The sequence below is a fragment of the Osmia lignaria genome, unplaced genomic scaffold (genome assembly GCF_051020975.1).
Source record: "Osmia lignaria lignaria isolate PbOS001 unplaced genomic scaffold, iyOsmLign1 scaffold0011, whole genome shotgun sequence".
Lineage (NCBI taxonomy): Eukaryota > Metazoa > Arthropoda > Insecta > Hymenoptera > Megachilidae > Osmia > Osmia lignaria.
Genome location: NW_027478165.1, coordinates 1,582,719 through 1,606,166, shown reverse-complemented (window position 1 = coordinate 1,606,166; position 23,448 = coordinate 1,582,719).

Here is a 23,448-nt window from a genome sequence, read left to right as displayed (position 1 = left end):
CAAAAAATATCATAGAACATAAAAAGTAGGAAACTTAATTCTCTACAAAAAAGGTCTCTTAACATTTTGCCATAGCTCGCTTCGTTTCCGAGATATTTGCAGATTTATCTCAAGGGAAGGGGCCTGACGGACATATTTCGAGATATTTCTTCTTCTTGTTGTTCTTCTTCTGCACAGCTAAGCTGGAAGTGGCATTTGCAGCGCGCAATAGTGCAGAGTTATCTCAAAGAAAGGGGCCACGGTGTTTCTGTATCTCTATTATGTTGGTGCGGCTTCGGAACTTTTAAATATCTTGATATATCTCGAGAACTACGCATCTGTTCAAAAAATATCATAGAACATAAAAAGTAGGAATCCTAATTTTCTACAAAAAAGGTCTCTTAACATTTTGCCGTAGCTCGCTTCGTTTCCGAGATATTTGCAGATTTATCTCAAGGGAAGGGGCCTGACGGACATATTTCCAGATATTTCTTCTTCTTGTTGTTCTTCTTCTGCACAGCTAAGCTGGAAGTGGCATTTGCCGCTCGCAATAGTGCAGAGTTATCTCAAAGAAACGGGCCACGGTGTTTCTGTATCTCTATTATGTTGGTGCGGCTTCGGAACTTTTAAATATCTTGATATATCTCGAGAACTACGCCTCTGAACGAAAAATATCATAGAACATAAAAAGTAGGAAACTTAATTCTCTACAAAAAAGGTCTCTTAACATTCTGCCATAGCTCGCTTCGTTTCCGAGATATTTGCAGATTTATCTCAAGGGAAGGGGCCTGACGGACATATTTCGAGATATTTCTTCTTCTTGTTGTTCTTCTTCTGCACAGCTAAGCTGGAAGTGGCATTTGCAGCTCGCAATAGTGCAGAGTTACCTCAAAGAAAGGGGCCACGGTGTTTCTGTATCTCTATTATGTTGGTGCCGCTTCGGAACTTTTAAATATCGGGATATATCTCGAGAACTACGCATCTGATCAAAAAATATCATAGAACAGAAAAAGTAGGAAACTTAATTCTCTACAAAAATGGTCTCTTAACATTTTGCCATAGCTCGCTTCGTTTCCGAGATATTTGCAGATTTATCTCAAGGGAAGGGGCCTGACGGACATATTTCGAGATATTTCTTCTTCTTGTTGTTCTTCTTCTGCACAGCTAAGCTGGAAGTGGCATTTGCAGCTCGCAGTAGTGCAGAGTTATCTCAAAGAAAGGGGCCACGGTGTTTCTGTATCTCTATTATGTTGGTGCGGCTTCGGAACTTTCAAATATCTTGATATATCTCGAGAACTACGCATCTGATCAAAAAATATCATAGAACATAAAAAGTAGGAAACCTAATTTTCTACAAAAAAGGTCTCTTAACATTTTGCCGTAGCTCGCTTCGTTTCCGAGATATTTGCAGATTTATCTCAAGGGAAGGGGCCTGACGGACATATTTCGAAATATTTCTTATTCTTGTTGTTCTTCTTCTGCACAGCTAAGCTGGAAGTGGCATTTGCAGCCCGCAATAGTGCAGAGTTATCTCAAAGAAAGGGGCCACGGTGTCTCTGTACCTCTATTATGTTGGTGCAGCTTCGGAGCTTTTAAATATCTTGATATATCTCGAGAACTACGCATCTGATCAAAAAATATCATAGAACATAAAAAGTAGGAAACCTAATTTTCTACAAAAAAGGTCTCTTAACATTTTGCCGTAGCTCGCTTCGTTTCCGAGATATTTGCAGATTTATCTCAAGGGAAGGGGCCTGACGGACATATTTCGAAATATTTCTTATTCTTGTTGTTCTTCTTCTGCACAGCTAAGCTGGAAGTGGCATTTGCAGCCCGCAATAGTGCAGAGTTATCTCAAAGAAAGGGGCCACGGTGTCTCTGTACCTCTATTATGTTGGTGCAGCTTCGGAGCTTTTAAATATCTTGATATATCTCGAGAACTACGCATCTGTTCAAAAAATATCATAGAACATAAAAAGTAGGAATCCTAATTTTCTACAAAAAAGGTCTCTTAACATTTTGCCGTAGCTCGCTTCGTTTCCGAGATATTTGCAGATTTATCTCAAGGGAAGGGGCCTGACGGACATATTTCCAGATATTTCTTCTTCTTGTTGTTCTTCTTCTGCACAGCTAAGCTGGAAGTGGCATTTGCAGCTCGCAATAGTGCAGAGTTATCGCAAAGAAAGGGGCCACGGTGTTTCTGTATCTCTATTATGTTGGTGCGGCTTCGGAACTTTTAAATATCTTGATATATCTCGAGAACTACGCATCTGATCAAAAAATATCATAGAAGATAAAAAGTAGGAAACCTAATTTTCTACAAAAAAGGTCTCTTAACATTTTGCCGTAGCTCGCTTCGTTTCCGAGATATTTGCAGATTTATCTCAAGGGAAGGGGCCTGACGGACATATTTCGAAATATTTCTTATTCTTGTTGTTCTTCTTCTGCACAGCTAAGCTGGAAGTGGCATCTGCAGCCCGCAATAGTGCAGAGTTATCTCAAAGAAAGGGGCCACGGTGTCTCTGTACCTCTATTATGTTGGTGCAGCTTCGGAGCTTTTAAATATCTTGATATATCTCGAGAACTACGCATCTGATCAAAAAATATCATAGAACATAAAAAGTAGGAAACTTAATTCTCTACAAAAAAGGTCCCTTAACGTTTTGCAATAACTCGCTTCGTTTCCGAGATATTTGCAGATTTATCTCAAGGGAAGGGTCCTGACGGACATATTTCGAGATATTTCTTCTTCTTGTTGTTCTTCTTCTGCACAGCTAAGCTGGAAGTGGCATTTGCAGCTCGCAATAGTGCAGAGTTATCTCAAAGAAAGGGGCCACGGTGTTTCTGTACCTCTATTATGTTGGTGCGGCTTCGGAACTTTTAAATATCTTGATATATCTCGAGAACTGCGCATCTGTTCAAAAAATATCATAGAACATAAAAAGTAGGAATCCTAATTTTCTGCAAAAAAGGTCTCTTAACATTTTGCCGTAGCTCGCTTCGTTTCCGAGATATTTGCAGATTTATCTCAAGGGAAGGGGCCTGACGGACATATTTCCAGATATTTCTTCTTCTTGTTGTTCTTCTTCTGCACAGCTAAGCTGGAAGTGGCATTTGCCGCTCGCAATAGTGCAGAGTTATCTCAAAGGAAGGGGCCACGGTGTTTCTGTATCTCTATTATGTTGGTGCGGCTTCGGAACTTTCAAATATCTTGATATATCTCGAGAACTACGCATCTGATCAAAAAATATCATAGAACATAAAAAGTAGGAAACCTAATTTTCTACAAAAAAGATCTCTTAACATTTTGCCGTAGCTCGCTTCGTTTCCGAGATATTTGCAGATTTATCTCAAGGGAAGGGGCCTGACGGACATATTTCGAAATATTTCTTATTCTTGTTGTTCTTCTTCTGCACAGCTAAGCTGGAAGTGGCATTTGCAGCTCGCAATAGTGCAGAGTTATCTCAAAGAAAGGGGCCACGGTGTTTCTGTACCTCTATTATGTTGGTGCAGCTTCGGAGCTTTTAAATATCTTGATATATCTCGAGAACTACGCATCTGATCAAAAAATATCATAGAACATAAAAAGTAGGAAACTTAATTCTCTACAAAAAAGGTCTATTAACATTTTGCCATAGCTCGCTTCGTTTCCGAGATATTTGCAGATTTATCTCAAGGGAAGGGGCCTGACGGACATATTTCGAGATATTTCTTCTTCTTGTTGTTCTTCTTCTGCACAGCTAAGCTGGAAGTGGCATTTGCAGCGCGCAATAGTGCAGAGTTATCTCAAAGAAAGGGGCCACGGTGTTTCTGTATCTCTATTATGTTGGTGCGGCTTCGGAACTTTTAAATATCTTGATATATCTCGAGAACTACGCATCTGTTCAAAAAATATCATAGAACATAAAAAGTAGGAATCCTAATTTTCTACAAAAAAGGTCTCTTAACATTTTGCCGTAGCTCGCTTCGTTTCCGAGATATTTGCAGATTTATCTCAAGGGAAGGGGCCTGACGGACATATTTCCAGATATTTCTTCTTCTTGTTGTTCTTCTTCTGCACAGCTAAGCTGGAAGTGGCATTTGCCGCTCGCAATAGTGCAGAGTTATCTCAAAGAAACGGGCCACGGTGTTTCTGTATCTCTATTATGTTGGTGCGGCTTCGGAACTTTTAAATATCTTGATATATCTCGAGAACTACGCCTCTGAACGAAAAATATCATAGAACATAAAAAGTAGGAAACTTAATTCTCTACAAAAAAGGTCTCTTAACATTCTGCCATAGCTCGCTTCGTTTCCGAGATATTTGCAGATTTATCTCAAGGGAAGGGGCCTGACGGACATATTTCGAGATATTTCTTCTTCTTGTTGTTCTTCTTCTGCACAGCTAAGCTGGAAGTGGCATTTGCAGCTCGCAATAGTGCAGAGTTACCTCAAAGAAAGGGGCCACGGTGTTTCTGTATCTCTATTATGTTGGTGCCGCTTCGGAACTTTTAAATATCAGGATATATCTCGAGAACTACGCATCTGATCAAAAAATATCATAGAACAGAAAAAGTAGGAAACTTAATTCTCTACAAAAATGGTCTCTTAACATTTTGCCATAGCTCGCTTCGTTTCCGAGATATTTGCAGATTTATCTCAAGGGAAGGGGCCTGACGGACATATTTCGAGATATTTCTTCTTCTTGTTGTTCTTCTTCTGCACAGCTAAGCTGGAAGTGGCATTTGCAGCTCGCAGTAGTGCAGAGTTATCTCAAAGAAAGGGGCCACGGTGTTTCTGTATCTCTATTATGTTGGTGCGGCTTCGGAACTTTTAAATATCTTGATATATCTCGAGAACTACGCATCTGATCAGAAAATATCATAGAACATAAAAAGTAGGAAACTTAATTCTCTACAAAAAAGGTCTCTTAACATTTTGCCATAGCTCGCTTCGTTTCCGAGATATTTGCAGATTTATCTCAAGGGAAGGGGCCTGACGGACATATTTCGAGATATTTCTTCTTCTTGTTGTTCTTCTTCTGCACAGCTAAGCTGGAAGTGGCATTTGCAGCGCGCAATAGTGCAGAGTTATCTCAAAGAAAGGGGCCACGGTGTTTCTGTATCTCTATTATGTTGGTGCGGCTTCGGAACTTTTAAATATCTTGATATATCTCGAGAACTACGCATCTGTTCAAAAAATATCATAGAACATAAAAAGTAGGAATCCCAATTTTCTACAAAAAAGGTCTCTTAACATTTTGCCGTAGCTCGCTTCGTTTCCGAGATATTTGCAGATTTATCTCAAGGGAAGGGGCCTGACGGACATATTTCCAGATATTTCTTCTTCTTGTTGTTCTTCTTCTGCACAGCTAAGCTGGAAGTGGCATTTGCAGCTCGCAATAGTGCAGAGTTATCTCAAAGAAAGGGGCCACGGTGTTTCTGTATCTCTATTATGTTGGTGCGGCTTCGGAACTTTAAAATATCTTGATATATCTCGAGAACTACGCATCTGTTCAAAAAATGTCATACAACATAAAAAGTAGGAATCCTAATTTTCTACAAAAAAGATCTCTTAACATTTTCCCATAGCTGGCATCGTTTCCGAGATATTTGCAGATTTATCTCAAGGGAAGGGGCCTGACGGACATATTTCCAGATATTTCTTCTTCTTGTTGTTCTTCTTCTGCACAGCTAAGCTGGAAGTGGCATTTGCAGCTCGCAATAGTGCAGAGTTATCTCAAAGAAAGGGGCCACGGTGTTTCTGTATCTCTATTATGTTGGTGCGGCTTCGGAACTTTTAAATATCTTGATATATCTCGAGAACTACGCATCTGTTCAAAAAATATCATAGAACATAAAAAGTAGGAATCCAAATTTTCTACAAAAAAGTTCTCTTAACATTTTGCCGTAGCTCGCTTCGTTTCCGAGATATTTGCAGATTTATCTCAAGGGAAGGGGCCTGACGGACATATTTCCAGATATTTCTTCTTCTTGTTGTTCTTCTTCTGCACAGCTAAGCTGGAAGTGGCATTTGCAGCTCGCAATAGTGCAGAGTTATCTCAAAGAAAGGGGCCACGGTGTTTCTGTATCTCTATTATGTTGGTGCGGCTTCGGAACTTTTAAATATCTTGATATATCTCGAGAACTACGCATCTGTTCAAAAAATATCATAGAACATAAAAAGTAGGAATCCTAATTTTCTACAAAAAAGGTCTCTTAACATTTTCCCATAGCTGGCATCGTTTCCGAGATATTTGCAGATTTATCTCAAGGGAAGGGGCCTGACGGACATATTTCCAGATATTTCTTCTTCTTGTTGTTCTTCTTCTGCACAGCTAAGCTGGAAGAGGCATTTGCAGCGCGCAATAGTGCAGAGTTATCTCAAAGAAAGGGGCCACGGTGTTTCTGTATCTCTATTATGTTGGTGCGGCTTCGGAACTTTTAAATATCTTGATATATCTCGAGAACTACGCATCTGTTCAAAAAATATCATAGAACATAAAAAGTAGGAATCCTAATTTTCTACAAAAAAGTTCTCTTAACATTTTGCCGTAGCTCGCTTCGTTTCCGAGATATTTGCAGATTTATCTCAAGGGAAGGGGCCTGACGGACATATTTCGAGATATTTCTTCTTCTTGTTGTTCTTCTTCTGCACAGCTAAGCTGGAAGTGGCATTTGCAGCGCGCAATAGTGCAGAGTTATCTCAAAGAAAGGGGCCACGGTGTTTCTGTATCTCTATTATGTTGGTGCGGCTTCGGAACTTTTAAATATCTTGATATATCTCGAGAACTACGCATCTGTTCAAAAAATATCATAGAACATAAAAAGTAGGAATCCTAATTTTCTACAAAAAAGGTCTCTTAACATTTTGCCGTAGCTCGCTTCGTTTCCGAGATATTTGCAGATTTATCTCAAGGGAAGGGGCCTGACGGACATATTTCCAGATATTTCTTCTTCTTGTTGTTCTTCTTCTGCACAGCTAAGCTGGAAGTGGCATTTGCCGCTCGCAATAGTGCAGAGTTATCTCAAAGAAACGGGCCACGGTGTTTCTGTATCTCTATTATGTTGGTGCGGCTTCGGAACTTTTAAATATCTTGATATATCTCGAGAACTACGCCTCTGAACGAAAAATATCATAGAACATAAAAAGTAGGAAACTTAATTCTCTACAAAAAAGGTCTCTTAACATTCTGCCATAGCTCGCTTCGTTTCCGAGATATTTGCAGATTTATCTCAAGGGAAGGGGCCTGACGGACATATTTCGAGATATTTCTTCTTCTTGTTGTTCTTCTTCTGCACAGCTAAGCTGGAAGTGGCATTTGCAGCTCGCAATAGTGCAGAGTTACCTCAAAGAAAGGGGCCACGGTGTTTCTGTATCTCTATTATGTTGGTGCCGCTTCGGAACTTTTAAATATCAGGATATATCTCGAGAACTACGCATCTGATCAAAAAATATCATAGAACAGAAAAAGTAGGAAACTTAATTCTCTACAAAAATGGTCTCTTAACATTTTGCCATAGCTCGCTTCGTTTCCGAGATATTTGCAGATTTATCTCAAGGGAAGGGGCCTGACGGACATATTTCGAGATATTTCTTCTTCTTGTTGTTCTTCTTCTGCACAGCTAAGCTGGAAGTGGCATTTGCAGCTCGCAATAGTGCAGAGTTATCTCAAAGAAAGGGGCCACGGTGTTTCTGTATCTCTATTATGTTGGTGCGGCTTCGGAACTTTTAAATATCTTGATATATCTCGAGAACTACGCATCTGTTCAAAAAATATCATAGAACATAAAAAGTAGGAATCCAAATTTTCTACAAAAAAGTTCTCTTAACATTTTGCCGTAGCTCGCTTCGTTTCCGAGATATTTGCAGATTTATCTCAAGGGAAGGGGCCTGACGGACATATTTCCAGATATTTCTTCTTCTTGTTGTTCTTCTTCTGCACAGCTAAGCTGGAAGTGGCATTTGCAGCTCGCAATAGTGCAGAGTTATCTCAAAGAAAGGGGCCACGGTGTTTCTGTATCTCTATTATGTTGGTGCGGCTTCGGAACTTTTAAATATCTTGATATATCTCGAGAACTACGCATCTGTTCAAAAAATATCATAGAACATAAAAAGTAGGAATCCTAATTTTCTACAAAAAAGGTCTCTTAACATTTTCCCATAGCTGGCATCGTTTCCGAGATATTTGCAGATTTATCTCAAGGGAAGGGGCCTGACGGACATATTTCGAGATATTTCTTCTTCTTGTTGTTCTTCTTCTGCACAGCTAAGCTTGAAGTGGCATTTGCGGCTCGCACTAGTGCAGAGTTATCTCAACGAAAGGGGCCACGGTGTTTCTGTATCTCTATTATGTTGGTGCGGCTTCGGAACTTTTAAATATCTTGATATATCTCGAGAACTACGCATCTGATCAAAAAATATCATACTACATAAAAGGTAGGAAACTTAATTCTCTACAAGAAAGGTCTCTAAACATTTTGCCATAGCTCGCTTCGTTTCCAAGATATTTGCAGATTTATCTCAAGGGAAGGGGCCTGACGGACATATTTCGAGATATTTCTTCTTCTTGTTGTTCTTCTTCTGCACAGCTAAACTGGAAGTGGCATTTCCAGCTCGCAATAGTGCAGAGTTATCTCAACGAGAGGGGCCACGGTGTTTCTGTATCTCTATTATGTTGGTGCGGCTTCGGAACTTTTAAATATCTTGATATATCTCGAGAACTACGCCTCTGATCGAAAAATATCATAGAACATAAAAAGTAGGAAACTTAATTCTCTACAAAAAAGGTCTCTTAACATTTTGCCATAGCTCGCTTCGTTTCCGAGATATTTGCAGATTTATCTCAAGGGACGGGGCCTGACGGACATATTTCGAGATATTTCTTCTTCTTGTTGTTCTTCTTCTGCACAGCTAAGCTGGAAGTGGCATTTGCAGCTCGCAATAGTGCAGAGCTATCGCAAAGAAAGGGGCCACGGTGTTTCTGTATCTCTATTATGTTGGTGCGGCTTCGGAACTTTTAAATATCTCGATATATCTCGAAAACTACGCTTCTGATCAAAAAATATCAGAGATCGTAAATTGTAGGAAACATAATTGTCTACAAAAAAGGTCTCTTAACATTTTGCCATAGCTCGCTTCGTTTCCGAGATATTTGCAGATTTATCTCAAGGGAAGGGGCCTGACGGACATATTTCGAGATATTTCTTCTTCTTGTTGTTCTTCTTCTGCACAGCTAAGCTGGAAGTGGCATTTGCAGCTCGCAATAGTGCAGAGTTATCTCAAAGAAAGGGGCCACGGTGTTTCTGTATCTCTATTATGTTGGTGCGGCTTCGGAACTTTTAAATATCTTGATATATCTCGAGAACTACGCATCTGATCAAAAAATATCGTAGAACATAAAAAGTAGGAAACTTAATTCTCTACAAATAAGGTCTCTAAACATTTTGCCATAGCTCGCTTGGTTTCCGAGATATTTGCAGATTTATCTCAAGGGAAGGGGCCTGACGGACATATTTCGAGATATTCCTTCTTCTTGTTGTTCTTCTTCTGCACAGCTAAGCTGGAAGTGGCATTTGCAGCTCGCAATAGTGCAGAGTTACCTCAAAGAAAGGGGCCACGGTGTTTCTGTATCTCTATTATGTTGGTGCGGCTTCGGAACTTTTAAATATCTTGATATATCTCGAGAACTACGCATCTGTTCAAAAAATATCATAGAACATAAAAAGTAGGAATCCTAATTTTCTACAAAAAAGGTCTCTTAACATTTTGCCGTAGCTCGCTTCGTTTCCGAGATATTTGCAGATTTATCTCAAGGGAAGGGGCCTGACGGACATATTTCCAGATATTTCTTCTTCTTGTTGTTCTTCTTCTGCACAGCTAAGCTGGAAGTGGCATTTGCAGCTCGCAATAGTGCAGAGTTATCTCAAAGAAAGGGGCCACGGTGTTTCTGTATCTCTATTATGTTGGTGCGGCTTCGGAACTTTTAAATATCTTGATATATCTCGAGAACTACGCATCTGTTCAAAAAATATCATAGAACATAAAAAGTAGGAATCCTAATTTTCTACAAAAAAGGTCTCTTAACATTTTCCCATAGCTGGCATCGTTTCCGAGATATTTGCAGATTTATCTCAAGGGAAGGGGCCTGACGGACATATTTCCAGATATTTCTTCTTCTTGTTGTTCTTCTTCTGCACAGCTAAGCTGGAAGTGGCATTTGCAGCGCGCAATAGTGCAGAGTTATCTCAAAGAAAGGGGCCACGGTGTTTCTGTATCTCTATTATGTTGGTGCGGCTTCGGAACTTTTAAATATCTTGATATATCTCGAGAACTACGCATCTGTTCAAAAAATATCATAGAACATAAAAAGTAGGAATCCTAATTTTCTACAAAAAAGGTCTCTTAACATGTTGCCGTAGCTCGCTTCGTTTCCGAGATATTTGCAGATTTATCTCAAGGGAAGGGGCCTGACGGACATATTTCCAGATATTTCTTCTTCTTGTTGTTCTTCTTCTGCACAGCTAAGCTGGAAGTGGCATTTGCAGCTCGCAATAGTGCAGAGTTATCTCAAAGAAAGGGGCCACGGTGTTTCTGTATCTCTATTATGTTGGTGCAGCTTCGGAGCTTTTAAATATCTTGATATATCTCGAGAACTACGCATCTGATCAAAAAATATCATAGAACATAAAAAGTAGGAAACTTAATTCTCTACAAAAAAGGTCTCTTAACGTTTTGCAATAGCTCGCTTCGTTTCCGAGATATTTGCAGATTTATCTCAAGGGAAGGGTCCTGACGGACATATTTCGAGATATTTCTTCTTCTTGTTGTTCTTCTTCTGCACAGCTAAACTGGAAGTGGCATTTTCAGCTCGCAATAGTGCAGAGTTATCCCAAAGAAAGGGGCCACGGTGTTTCTGTATCTCTATTATGTTGGTGCGGCTTCGGCACTTTTAAATATCTCGATATATCTCGAAAACTACGCTTCTGATCAAAAAATATCATAGAACATAAATTGTAGGAAACATAATTCTCTACAAAAAAGGTCTCTTAACATTTTGCCATAGCTCGCTTCGTTTCCGAGATATTTGCAGATTTATCTCAAGGGAAGGGTCCTGATGGACATATTTCGAGATATTTCTTCTTCTTGTTGTTCTTCTTCTGCACAGCTAAGCTGGAAGTGGCATTTGCAGCTCGCAATAGTGCAGAGTTATCGCAAAGAAAGGGGCCACGGTGTTTCTGTATCTCTATTATGTTGGTGCGGCTTCGGAACTTTTAAATATCTTGATATATCTCGAGAACTACGCATCTGATCGAAAAATATCATAGAACATAAAAAGTAGGAAACTTAATTCTCTACAAAAAAGGTCTCTTAACATTTTGCCATAGCTCGCTTCGTTTCCGAGATATTTGCAGATTTATCTCAAGGGAAGGGGCCTGACGGACATATTTCGAGATATTTCTTCTTCTTGTTGTTCTTCTTCTGCACAGCTAAACTGGAAGTGGCATTTTCAGCTCGCAATAGTGCAGAGTTATCCCAAAGAAAGGGGCCACGGTGTTTCTGTATCTCTATTATGTTGGTGCGGCTTCGGCACTTTTAAATATCTCGATATATCTCGAAAACTACGCTTCTGATCAAAAAATATCATAGAACATAAATTGTAGGAAACATAATTCTCTACAAAAAAGGTCTCTTAACATTTTGCCATAGCTCGCTTCGTTTCCGAGATATTTGCAGATTTATCTCAAGGGAAGGGTCCTGATGGACATATTTCGAGATATTTCTTCTTCTTGTTGTTCTTCTTCTGCACAGCTAAGCTGGAAGTGGCATTTGCAGCTCGCAATAGTGCAGAGTTATCGCAAAGAAAGGGGCCACGGTGTTTCTGTATCTCTATTATGTTGGTGCGGCTTCGGAACTTTTAAATATCTTGATATATCTCGAGAACTACGCATCTGATCAAAAAATATCATAGAACATAAAAAGTAGGAAACCTAATTTTCTACAAAAAAGGTCTCTTAACATTTTGCCGTAGCTCGCTTCGTTTCCGAGATATTTGCAGATTTATCTCAAGGGAAGGGGCCTGACGGACATATTTCTTAATATTTCTTATTCTTGTTGTTCTTCTTCTGCACAGCTAAGCTGGAAGTGGCATTTGCAGCCCGCAATAGTGCAGAGTTATCTCAAAGAAAGGGGCCACGGTGGCTCTGTACCTCTATTATGTTGGTGCAGCTTCGGAGCTTTTAAATATCTTGATATATCTCGAGAACTACGCATCTGATCAAAAAATATCATAGAACATAAAAAGTAGGAAACTTAATTCTCTACAAAAAAGGTCTCTTAACGTTTTGCAATAGCTCGCTTCGTTTCCGAGATATTTGCAGATTTATCTCAAGGGAAGGGTCCTGACGGACATATTTCGAGATATTTCTTCTTCTTGTTGTTCTTCTTCTGCACAGCTAAACTGGAAGTGGCATTTCCAGCTCGCAATAGTGCAGAGTTATCCCAAAGAAAGGGGCCACGGTGTTTCTGTATCTCTATTATGTTGGTGCGGCTTCGGAACTTTTAAATATCTCGATATATCTCGAAAACTACGCTTCTGATCAAAAAATATCATAGAACATAAATTGTAGGAAACATAATTCTCTACAAAAAAGGTCTCTTAACATTTTGCCATAGCTCGCTTCGTTTCCGAGATATTTGCAGATATATCTCAAGGGAAGAGTCCTGATGGGCATATTTCGAGATATTTCTTCTTCTTGTTGTTCTTCTTCTGCACAGCTAAACTGGAAGTGGCATTTGCAGCTCGCAATAGTGCAGAGTTATCTCAAAGAAAGGGGCCACGGTGTTTCTGTATCTCTATTATGTTGGTGCGGCTTCGGAACTTTTAAATATCTTGATATATCTCGAGAACTACGCCTCTGATCGAAAAATATCATAGAACATAAAAAGTAGGAAACTTAATTCTCTACAAAAAAGGTCTCTTAACATTTTGCCATAGCTCGCTTCGTTTCCGAGATATTTGCAGATTTATCTCAAGGGAAGGGGCCTGACGGACATATTTCGAGATATTTCTTCTTCTTGTTGTTCTTCTTCTGCACAGCTAAGCTGGAAGTGGCATTTGCAGCTCGCAATAGTGCAGAGTTGTCGCAAAGAAAGGGGCTACGGTGTTTCTGTATCTCTATTATGTTGGTGCGGCTTCGGAACTTTTAAATATCTTGATATATCTCGAGAACTACGCATCTGATCAAAAAATATCATAGAACATAAAAAGTAGGAAACTTAATTCTCTACAAAAAAGGTCTCTTAACGTTTTGCAATAGCTCGCTTCGTTTCCGAGATATTTGCAGATTTATCTCAAGGGAAGGGTCCTGACGGACATATTTCGAGATATTTCTTCTTCTTGTTGTTCTTCTTCTGCACAGCTAAGCTGGAAGTGGCATTTGCAGCTCGCAATAGTGCAGAGTTATCTCAAAGAAAGGGGCCACGGTGTTTCTGTACCTCTATTATGTTGGTGCGGCTTCGGAACTTTTAAATATCTTGATATATCTCGAGAACTACGCATCTGTTCAAAAAATATCATAGAACATAAAAAGTAGGAATCCTAATTTTCTACAAAAAAGGTCTCTTAACATTTTGCCATAGCTCGCTTCGTTTCCGAGATATTTGCAGATTTATCTCAAGGGAAGGGGCCTGACGGACATATTTCGAGATATTTCTTCTTCTTGTTGTTCTTCTTCTGCACAGCTAAGCTGGAAGTGGCATTTGCAGCGCGCAATAGTGCAGAGTTATCTCAAAGAATGGGGCCACGGTGTTTCTGTATCTCTATTATGTTGGTGCGGCTTCGGAACTTTTAAATATCTTGATATATCTCGAGAACTACGCCTCTGTTCAAAAAATATCATAGAACATAAAAAGTAGGAATCCTAATTTTCTACAAAAAAGGTCTCTTAACATTTTGCCGTAGCTCGCTTCGTTTCCGAGATATTTGCAGATTTATCTCAAGGGAAGGGGCCTGACGGACATATTTCCAGATATTTCTTCTTCTTGTTGTTCTTCTTCTGCACAGCTAAGCTGGAAGTGGCATTTGCAGCTCGCAATAGTGCAGAGTTATCGCAAAGAAAGGGGCTACGGTGTTTCTGTATCTCTATTATGTTGGTGCGGCTTCGGAACTTTTAAATATCTTGATATATCTCGAGAACTACGCATCTGATCAAAAAATATCATAGAACATAAAAAGTAGGAAACTTAATTCTCTACAAAAAAGGTCTCTTAACGTTTTGCAATAGCTCGCTTCGTTTCCGAGATATTTGCAGATTTATCTCAAGGGAAGGGTCCTGACGGACATATTTCGAGATATTTCTTCTTCTTGTTGTTCTTCTTCTGCACAGCTAAGCTGGAAGTGGCATTTGCAGCTCGCAATAGTGCAGAGTTATCTCAAAGAAAGGGGCCACGGTGTTTCTGTACCTCTATTATGTTGGTGCGGCTTCGGAACTTTTAAATATCTTGATATATCTCGAGAACTACGCATCTGTTCAAAAAATATCATAGAACATAAAAAGTAGGAATCCTAATTTTCTACAAAAAAGGTCTCTTAACATTTTGCCATAGCTCGCTTCGTTTCCGAGATATTTGCAGATTTATCTCAAGGGAAGGGTCCTGACGGACATATTTCGAGATATTTCTTCTTCTTGTTGTTCTTCTTCTGCACAGCTAAGCTGGAAGTGGCATTTGCAGCGCGCAATAGTGCAGAGTTATCTCAAAGAATGGGGCCACGGTGTTTCTGTATCTCTATTATGTTGGTGCGGCTTCGGAACTTTTAAATATCTTGATATATCTCGAGAACTACGCATCTGTTCAAAAAATATCATAGAACATAAAAAGTAGGAATCCTAATTTTCTACAAAAAAGGTCTCTTAACATTTTGCCGTAGCTCGCTTCGTTTCCGAGATATTTGCAGATTTATCTCAAGGGAAGGGGCCTGACGGACATATTTCCAGATATTTCTTCTTCTTGTTGTTCTTCTTCTGCACAGCTAAGCTGGAAGTGGCATTTGCCGCTCGCAATAGTGCAGAGTTATCTCAAAGAAAGGGGCCACGGTGTTTCTGTATCTCTATTATGTTGGTGCGGCTTCGGAACTTTCAAATATCTTGATATATCGCGAGAACTACGCTTCTGATCAAAAAATATCATAGAACATAAATTGTAGGAAACATAATTCTCTACAAAAAAGGTCTCTTAACATTTTGCCATAGCTCGCTTCGTTTCCGAGATATTTGCAGATTTATCTCAAGCGAAGGGTCCTGATGGACATATTTCGAGATATTTCTTCTTCTTGTTGTTCTTCTTCTGCACAGCTAAACTGGAAGTGGCATTTCCAGCTCGCAATCGTGCAGAGTTATCTCAAAGAAAGGGGCCACGGTGTTTCTGTATCTCTATTATGTTGGTGCGGCTTCGGAACTTTTAAATATCTTGATATATCTCGAGAACTACGCCTCTGATCGAAAAACATCATAGAACATAAAAAGTAGGAAACTTAATTCTCTACAAAAAAGGTCTCTTAACATTTTGCCATAGCTCGCTTCGTTTCCGAGATATTTGCAGATTTATCTCAAGGGAAGGGGCCTGACGGACATATTTCGAGATATTTCTTCTTCTTGTTGTTCTTCTTCTGCACAGCTAAGCTGGAAGTGGCATTTGCAGCTCGCAATAGTGCAGAGTTATCGCAAAGAAAGGGGCCACGGTGTTTCTGTATCTCTATTATGTTGGTGCGGCTTCGGAACTTTTAAATATCTTGATATATCTCGAGAACTACGCATCTGATCAAAAAATATCATAGAACATAAAAAGTAGGAAACCTAATTTTCTACAAAAAAGGTCTCTTAACATTTTGCCGTAGCTCGCTTCGTTTCCGAGATATTTGCAGATTTATCTCAAGGGAAGGGGCCTGACGGACATATTTCGAGATATTTCTTCTTCTTGTTGTTCTTCTTCTGCACAGCTAAGCTGGAAGTGGCATTTGCAGCGCGCAATAGTGCAGAGTTATCTCAAAGAAACGGGCCACGGTGTTTCTGTATCTCTATTATGTTGGTGCGGCTTCGGAACTTTTAAATATCTTGATATATCTCGAGAACTACGCATCTGATCAAAAAATATCATAGAACATAAAAAGTAGGAAACTTAATTCTCTACAAAAAAGGTCTCTTAACATTTTCCCATAACTGGCATCGTTTCCGAGATATTTGCAGATTTATCTCAAGGGAAGGGGCCTGACGGACATATTTCGAGATATTTCTTCTTCTTGTTGTTCTTCTTCTGCACAGCTAAGCTGGAAGTGGCATTTGCAGCTCGCAATAGTGCAGAGTTATCGCAAAGAAAGGGGCCACGGTGTTTCTGTATCTCTATTATGTTGGTGCGGCTTCGGAACCTTTAAATATCTTGATATATCTCGAGAACTACGCATCTGATCAAAAAATATCATAGAACATAAAAAGTAGGAAACCTAATTTTCTACAAAAAAGGTCTCTTAACATTTTGCCGTAGCTCGCTTCGTTTCCGAGATATTTGCAGATTTATCTCAAGGGAAGGGGCCTGACGGACATATTTCGAGATATTCCTTCTTCTTGTTGTTCTTCTTCTGCACAGCTAAGCTGGAAGTGGCATTTGCAGCTCGCAATAGTGCAGAGTTACCTCAAAGAAAGGGGCCACGGTGTTCCTGTATCTCTATTATGTTGGTGCCGCTTCGGAACTTTTAAATATCAGGATATATCTCGAGAACTACGCATCTGATCAAAAAATATCAGAGAACGTAAATTGTAGGAAACATAATTCTCTACAAAAAAGGTCTCTTAACATTTTGCCATAGCTCGCTTCGTTTCCGAGATATTTGCAGATTTATCTCAAGGGAAGGGTCCTGACGGACATATTTCGAGATATTTCTTCTTCTTGTTGTTCTTCTTCTGCACAGCTAAACTGGAAGTGGCATTTCCAGCTCGCAATCATGCAGAGTTATCTCAAAGAGAGGGGCCACGGTGTTTCTGTATCTCTATTATGTTGGTGCGGCTTCGGAACTTTTAAATATCTTGATATATCTCGAGAACTACGCATCTGATCAAAAAATATCACAGAACATAAAAAGTAGGAAACCTAATTTTCTACAAAAAAGGTCTCTTAACATTTTGCCGTAGCTCGCTTCGTTTCCGAGATATTTGCAGATTTATCTCAAGGGAAGGGGCCTGACGGACATATTTCGAAATATTTCTTCTTCTTGTTGTTCTTCTTCTGCACAGCTAAACTGGAAGTGGCATTTCCAGCTCGCAATCGTGCAGAGTTATCTCAAAGAGAGGGGCCACGGTGTTTCTGTATCTCTATTATGTTGGTGCGGCTTCAGAACTTTTAAATATCTCGATATATCTCGAGAACTACGCATCTGATCAAAAAATATCGTAGAACATAAATAGTAGGAAACCTAATTTTCTACAAAAAAGGTCTCTTAACATTTTGCCGTAGCTCGGTTCGTTTCCGAGATATTTGCAGATTTATCTCAAGGGAAGGGGCCTGACGGACATATTTCGAGATATTTCTTCTTCTTGTTGTTCTTCTTCTGCACAGCTAAACTGGAAGTGGCATTTCCAGCTCGCAATCGTGCAGAGTTATCTCAAAGAGAGGGGCCACGGTGTTTCTGTATCTCTATTATGTTGGTGCGGCTTCGGAACTTTTAAATATCTTGATATATCTCGAGAACTACGCCTCTGATCGAAAAATATCATAGAACATAAAAAGTAGGAAACTTAATTCTCTACAAAAAAGGTCTCTTAACATTTTGCCATAGCTCGCTTCGTTTCCGAGATATTTGCAGATTATCTCAAGGGAAGGGGCCTGACGGACATATTTCGAGATATTTCTTCTTCTTGTTGTTCTTCTTCTGCACAGCTAAGCTGGAAGTGGCATTTGCAGCTCGCAATAGTGCAGAGTTATCGCAAAGAAAGGGGCCACGGTGTTTCTGTATCTCTATTATGTTGGTGCGGCTTCGGAACTTTTAAATATCTTGATATATCTCGAGAACTACGCATCTGATCAAAAAATATCATAGAACATAAAAAGTAGGAAACTTAATTCTCTACAAAAAAGGTCTCTTAACATTTTGCCGTAGCTCGCTTCGTTTACGAGATATTTGCAGATTTAGCTCAAGGGAAGGGGCCTGACGGACATATTCCGAGATATTTCTTCTTCTTGTTGTTCCTCTTCTGCACCGCTAAGCTGGAAGTGGCATTTACAGGTCGCAATAGTGCAGAGTTATCTCAAAGAAAGGGGCCACGGTGTTTCTGTATCTCTATTATGTTGGTGCGGCTTCGGAACTTTTAAATATCTCGATATATCTCGAAAACTACGCTTCTGATCAAAAAATATCAGAGAACGTAAATTGTAGGAAACATAATTCTCTACAAAAAAGGTCTCTTAACATTTTGCCATAGCTCGCTTCGTTTCCGAGATATTTGCAGATTTATCTCAAGGGAAGGGGCCTGACGGACATATTTCGAGATATTTCTTCTTCTTGTTGTTCTTCTTCTGCACAGCTAAGCTGGAAGTGGCATTTGCAGGTCGCAATAGTGCAGAGTTATCTCAAAGAAAGGGGCCACGGTGTTTCTGTATCTCTATTATGTTGGTGCGGCTTCGGAACTTTTAAATATCTCGATATATCTCGAAAACTACGCTTCTGATCAAAAAATATCAGAGAACGTAAATTGTAGGAAACATAATTCTCTACAAAAAAGGTCTCTTAACATTTTGCCATAGCTCGCTTCGTTTCCGAGATATTTGCAGATTTATCTCAAGGGAAGGGGCCTGACGGACATATTTCGAGATATTTCTTCTTCTTGTTGTTCTTCTTCTGCACAGCTAAGCTGGAAGTGGCATTTGCAGCTCGCAATAGTGCAGAGTTATCTCAAAGAAAGGGGCCACGGTGTTTCTGTATCTCTATTATGTTGGTGCGGCTTCGGAACTTTTAAATATCTTGATATATCTCGAGAACTACGCATCTGATCAAAAAATATCGTAGAACATAAAAAGTAGGAAACTTAATTCTCTACAAATAAGGTCTCTTAACATTTTGCCATAGCTCGCTTGGTTTCCGAGATATTTGCAGATTTATCTCAAGGGAAGGGGCCTGACGGACATATTTCGAGATATTCCTTCTTCTTGTTGTTCTTCTTCTGCACAGCTAAGCTGGAAGTGGCATTTGCAGCTCGCAATAGTGCAGAGTTACCTCAAAGAAAGGGGCCACGGTGTTTCTGTATCTCTATTATGTTGGTGCCGCTTCGGAACTTTGAAATATCAGGATATATCTCGAGAACTACGCATCTGATCAAGAAATATCATAAAACATAAAAAGTAGAAAACTTAATTCTCTACAAAAAAGGTCTCTTAACATTTTCCGATAGCTGGCATCGTTTCCGAGATATTTTCAGATTTAGCTCAAGGGAAGGGGCCTGACGGACATATTCCGAGATATTTCTTCTTCTTGTTGTTCCTCTTCTGCACAGCTAAGCTGGAAGTGGCATTTGCAGGTCGCAATAGTGCAGAGTTATCTCAAAGAAAGGGGCCACGGTGTTTCTGTATCTCTATTATGTTGGTGCGGCTTCGGAACTTTTAAATATCTCGATATATCTCGAAAACTACGCTTCTGATCAAAAAATATCAGAGAACGTAAATTGTAGGAAACATAATTCTCTACAAAAAAGGTCTCTTAACATTTTGCCGTAGCTCGCTTCGTTTCCGAGATATTTGCAGATTTATCTCAAGGGAAGGGGCCTGACGGACATATTTCGAGATATTTCTTCTTCTTGTTGTTCTTCTTCTGCACAGCTAAGCTGGAAGTGGCATTTGCAGCTCGCAATAGTGCAGAGTTATCGCAAAGAAAGGGGCCACGGTGTTTCTGTATCTCTATTATGTTGGTGCGGCTTCGGAACTTTTAAATATCTTGATATATCTCGAGAACTACGCATCTGATCAAAAAATATCATAGAACATAAAAAGTAGGAAACCTAATTTTCTACAAAAAAGGTCTCTTAACATTTTGCCGTAGCTCGCTTCGTTTCCGAGATATTTGCAGATTTATCTCAAGGGAAGGGGCCTGACGGACATATTTCGAGATATTTCTTCTTCTTGTTGTTCTTCTTCTGCGCAGCTAAGCTGGAAGTGGCATTTGCAGCGCGCAGTAGTGCAGAGTTATCTCAAAGAAAGGGGCCACGGTGTTTCTGTATCTCTATTATGTTGGTGCGGCTTCGGAACTTTTAAATATCTTGATATATCTCGAGAACTACGCATCTGTTCAAAAAATATCATAGAACATAAAAAGTAGGAATCCTAATTTTCTACAAAAAAGGTCTCTTAACATTTTGCCGTAGCTCGCTTCGTTTCCGAGATATTTGCAGATTTATCTCAAGGGAAGGGGCCTGACGGACATATTTCGAGATATTTCTTCTTCTTGTTGTTCTTCTTCTGCGCAGCTAAGCTGGAAGTGGCATTTGCAGCGCGCAATAGTGCAGAGTTATCTCAAAGAAAGGGGCCACGGTGTTTCTGTATCTCTATTATGTTGGTGCGGCTTCGGAACTTTTAAATATCTTGATATATCTCGAGAACTACGCATCTGTTCAAAAAATATCATAGAACATAAAAAGTAGGAATCCTAATTTTCTACAAAAAAGGTCTCTTAACATTTTGCCGTAGCTCGCTTCGTTTCCGAGATATTTGCAGGTTTATCTCAAGGGAAGGGGCCTGACGGACATATTTCCAGATATTTCTTCTTCTTGTTGTTCTTCTTCTGCACAGCTAAGCTGGAAGTGGCATTTGCAGCTCGCAATAGTGCAGAGTTATCGCAAAGAAAGGGGCCACGGTGTTTCTGTATCTCTATTATGTTGGTGCGGCTTCGGAACTTTTAAATATCTTGATATATCTCGAGAACTACGCATCTGATCAAAAAATATCATAGAACATAAAAAGTAGGAAACTTAATTCTCTACAAAAAAGGTCTCTTAACATTTTGCCATAGCTCGCTTCGTTTCCGAGATATTTGCAGATTTATCTCAAGGGAAGGGGCCTGACGGACATATTTCGAGATATTTCTTCTTCTTGTTGTTCTTCTTCTGCACAGCTAAGCTGGAAGTGGCATTTGCAGGTCGCAATAGTGCAGAGTTAGCTCAAAGAAAGGGGCCACGGTGTTTCTGTATCTCTATTATGTTGGTGCGGCTTCGGAACTTTTAAATATCTCGATATATCTCGAAAACTACGCTTCTGATCAAAAAATATCAGAGAACGTAAATTGTAGGAAACATAATTCTCTACAAAAAAGGTCTCTTAACATTTTGCCGTAGCTCGCTTCGTTTCCGAGATATTTGCAGATTTATCTCATGGGAAGGGGCCTGACGGACATATTTCGAGATATTTCTTCTTCTTGTTGTTCTTCTTCTGCGCAGCTAAGCTGGAAGTGGCATTTGCAGCGCGCAATAGTGCAGAGTTATCTCAAAGAAAGGGGCCACGGTGTTTCTGTATCTCTATTATGTTGGTGCGGCTTCGGAACTTTTAAATATCTTGATATATCTCGAGAACTACGCATCTGTTCAAAAAATATCATAGAACATAAAAAGTAGGAATCCTAATTTTCTACAAAAAAGGTCTCTTAACATTTTGCCATAGCTCGCTTCGTTTCCGAGATATTTGCAGATTTATCTCAAGGGAAGGGGCCTGACGGACATATTTCCAGATATTTCTTCTTCTTGTTGTTCTTCTTCTGCACAGCTAAGCTGGAAGTGGCATTTGCAGCTCGCAATAGTGCAGAGTTATCGCAAAGAAAGGGGCCACGGTGTTTCTGTATCTCTATTATGTTGGTGCGGCTTCGGAACTTTTAAATATCTTGATATATCTCGAGAACTACGCATCTGATCAAAAAATATCATAGAACATAAAAAGTAGGAAACCTAATTTTCTACAAAAAAGGTCTCTTAACATTTTGCCGTAGCTCGCTTCGTTTCCGAGATATTTGCAGATTTATCTCAAGGGAAGGGGCCTGACGGACATATTTCGAGATATTTCTTCTTCTTGTTGTTCTTCTTCTGCGCAGCTAAGCTGGAAGTGGCATTTGCAGCGCGCAATAGTGCAGAGTTATCTCAAAGAAAGGGGCCACGGTGTTTCTGTATCTCTATTATGTTGGTGCGGCTTCGGAACTTTTAAATATCTTGATATATCTCGAGAACTACGCATCTGTTCAAAAAATATCATAGAACATAAAAAGTAGGAATCCTAATTTTCTACAAAAAAGGTCTCTTAACATTTTGCCGTAGCTCGCTTCGTTTCCGAGATATTTGCAGGTTTATCTCAAGGGAAGGGGCCTGACGGACATATTTCCAGATATTTCTTCTTCTTGTTGTTCTTCTTCTGCACAGCTAAGCTGGAAGTGGCATTTGCAGCTCGCAATAGTGCAGAGTTATCGCAAAGAAAGGGGCCACGGTGTTTCTGTATCTCTATTATGTTGGTGCGGCTTCGGAACTTTTAAATATCTTGATATATCTCGAGAACTACGCATCTGATCAAAAAATATCATAGAACATAAAAAGTAGGAAACTTAATTCTCTACAAAAAAGGTCTCTTAACATTTTGCCATAGCTCGCTTCGTTTCCGAGATATTTGCAGATTTATCTCAAGGGAAGGGGCCTGACGGACATATTTCGAGATATTTCTTCTTCTTGTTGTTCTTCTTCTGCACAGCTAAGCTGGAAGTGGCATTTGCAGGTCGCAATAGTGCAGAGTTAGCTCAAAGAAAGGGACCACGGTGTTTCTGTATCTCTATTATGTTGGTGCGGCTTCGGAACTTTTAAATATCTCGATATATCTCGAAAACTACGCTTCTGATCAAAAAATATCAGAGAACGTAAATTGTAGGAAACATAATTCTCTACAAAAAAGGTCTCTTAACATTTTGCCGTAGCTCGCTTCGTTTCCGAGATATTTGCAGATTTATCTCATGGGAAGGGGCCTGACGGACATATTTCGAGATATTTCTTCTTCTTGTTGTTCTTCTTCTGCGCAGCTAAGCTGGAAGTGGCATTTGCAGCGCGCAATAGTGCAGAGTTATCTCAAAGAAAGGGGCCACGGTGTTTCTGTATCTCTATTATGTTGGTGCGGCTTCGGAACTTTTAAATATCTTGATATATCTCGAGAACTACGCATCTGTTCAAAAAATATCATAGAACATAAAAAGTAGGAATCCTAATTTTCTACAAAAAAGGTCTCTTAACATTTTGCCATAGCTCGCTTCGTTTCCGAGATATTTGCAGATTTATCTCAAGGGAAGGGGCCTGACGGACATATTTCCAGATATTTCTTCTTCTTGTTGTTCTTCTTCTGCACAGCTAAGCTGGAAGTGGCATTTGCAGCTCGCAATAGTGCAGAGTTATCGCAAAGAAAGGGGCCACGGTGTTTCTGTATCTCTATTATGTT